Source organism: Choloepus didactylus, chromosome 14 (genome assembly GCF_015220235.1).
Source record: "Choloepus didactylus isolate mChoDid1 chromosome 14, mChoDid1.pri, whole genome shotgun sequence".
Classification (NCBI taxonomy): Eukaryota; Metazoa; Chordata; class Mammalia; order Pilosa; family Megalonychidae; genus Choloepus; species Choloepus didactylus.
This window is the reverse complement of record NC_051320.1, coordinates 66,351,895-66,354,760: the sequence shown is the minus strand read 5'-3', so window position 1 is coordinate 66,354,760 and position 2,866 is coordinate 66,351,895.

The window sequence follows — 2,866 nt, the reverse complement described above, 5'->3', positions numbered from 1 at the left end:
GGAGGTGTTACACAGTTACAGTCTTAAGGCCATAAAGTCCAAGGTAACACATCAACAATCAGGTACCTTCCCTGGAGAATGGCCAATGGCATCCAGAAATCCTCTGTTAGCTGGGTAGGCATGTGGCCGGCCTCTGCTCCAGAGTTCTAGTTTTAAAATGGCTTTCTCCCAGGACATTCCTCCCTAGGCTTCAGTTTCTCTTCAAAATGTCATTCTCAGTTGTTCTTGGGGTCCTTGTCCTCTCTTAGCTTTTTTGGAGCAAAAGTCTGCTTTCAAAGGTCGTCTCCAAAATGTCTCTGTAAGCTGAAGCTTCTCTCTCTGCTCCTGTGCATTCTTCAGAGTGTCTCTCTTGGCTGTAGCAAGCTCGCTCCTTCTGTCTGAGCTTATATAGTGCTCCAGTAAACTAATCAAGGCCCATGCTGAATGGGTAGGGCTACACCTCCATGGAAATTATCCAATCAGAGTTATTACCCACAGTTGGGTGGGGTGCATTTCCATGGAAACAACCTAATCCAAACGTTCCAACTTAATCCCGACTAATATGTCTGCCCCCACAAGATTGCATCAAAGTACATGGCTTTTTCTGGGGGACATAACATATACAAACCGGTACACAGGTCTTCAAAAATATACACACAATTTTTTTCATTCATCAAGAGCAAACTACCTTTTGGATTTTCATTACCAAACATATACATATGTACCTAGTTAAAAATCACTACTTAAATAATGAAATAGAATAAAAAATGAGACAATCAAGATGAGATTGTCAGAAACTTTGAGCAAGCTGTTAAGAGGGACAGCTAAACTCATGGTTTCCCCTATCTTCTCTTTTCATGGGTGTTTATTCATTTAGACATGATCTGTACCTGTTCTCTTTCTGCTTATGAGTCTCAGCTTCTGATTCTTGTGAAATTGAATTGTTTCATCTTCCAAGCACATCTTCCCAGGTCCTGAATAGCTTACATCCTAATACTCTAAATCTCAAAGGCTTATCTGCTACATTGATATCAGAGAGCTCTTATGATAGAAACATCAAGGACCATCAAAGATGACAGTCAAACTCAAATTATGGATTGAGGGGCCTCTGTGAAATGAGAATTTGTCATAGTCTATTGCATCTGGGTTACTCCTTTTAAGCATTATCTAGGACAGTACTAACCATGTAGCCAATATCACTAGCATGCATTGCCACCCAGGTTTCTGACCTGTGTCACTTAATCTTAAAAAAGTTGTATTGATACAAACAATCACACTTTCTTAATAAGAAGCTGTAACTGTCCTTTTTTTCCATTTGAATCCCTTGTAGACAGAAAAATCCAGTGAGCCGAGAAGCTTGAAATTTCGCTTAATTTCTAAAATAAGCCTTTGACCAGAATAACAACACTCCACATGTAAAGGCAATTCTGACCTTCTCTACGGTATGCATTTTGTCCTTTTCTGTGAATAAAGGCAGCTTAAAAAATCAGATTTTATTCCGTAGAGTCTCTCAAACTATAAATGCCTAAATAAGTTAAAGGCACTAAAACTGACATAGGACATAGGCAATAAAATAGGGTTAAAATCAGGCCCACTTGCAATTTTTTAAGGAGGTAGATCCAACAAAGAGCAGAAGTGATATTTTTGTGATATCCTCCACTGAAGGGGACATGGCTAGCACCAGGACATGGAGAATATAATTAAGTGATTCTTTTAGGCTCAAGCCAATTTCTCAGTGATGAGGATGACCTAATGAGTGCAAGAAAATATGGATATCTTAATTTAAACTCTTGATGAAAGAAACAATACTGATCAAACCAAATAGCATGTCTTTTCTGTTAATACAGTCTGTATATTCCCAAATGAGAGGATAGTATTGAGAATACATGTAGAAAAATTCTATTATACAGAATTTTTGAATAGTATATTTAAAACTATTGTAAACATATTCAAATACTTTTATTCTCTGCTCCCCAAAATAAAAAATAACCATCTTTAAATATAACACTGCATTGCATGGCTTCTAGCCAAATGGAGTTAACATCTGATTTTCAGATATTTCATATATAAAAACTATTTTGAATCTAAAAGAAAAATAGAAGATAATGACTAGCTCTTTTTTTTAGAAAATCAGTATTTGGTTAGTTGACCTGTGAAAACGACAAATCACGACTGCTCAATGAATGTGACCTACTTAACAATTCAGCTAACTGATCAAAAGAGAATGAAAGCACCATAGGATCACAACACCTTCCATTTTGAAACCTTAGAAGACAGTATCGCAAGCAACTACACATCACCCAAGGACTCATCACAGTCTGACTATTAATGTTGTAATCATCCTTGTTTATAAATTAAGAAAGCAAACTATAGCACAGAGTTTTCTAGAAAACATCAGCCATTCCTGACTGTTTTTTTTGTTCTTTCTTTGTTTTGTGTTGTTTTGTTTTGTTTTGAGCTCTAGGATTATAAGTTGGTTAAAATACTCTGCTGACTTTGTGGGCTCTTAATGCTCAACAAATCCCCTCGTAGTCTTTATTCTGTCTATGGAAAGCTTTATTATAGCAAGCTACCATTTGCTACTGTTAAATGCATTCTTTCAAAAGAGTTTTTGCTGTAGGATAAATAGGTGGAATTATAACCCTCTTTTTGCTATTTTAATTCAAACAGATAGTGTATCTTTTATGAATGGCCTTTGTTTTCCTTGCGTTTGATTTTTGTAATTAACTCTATTACTATTTGCTGATAGCTTACCTGTCCTTATTTAAAATGGATTGTTTGTGGATTTTGATGCTAGGATTTCATTTCCCACATGCTAATACTTAATGACAAAAAAAAAGAAGCTTGAATTAAATTGTAAATGCTGAGCTGCTTATAAGCTTTGCAA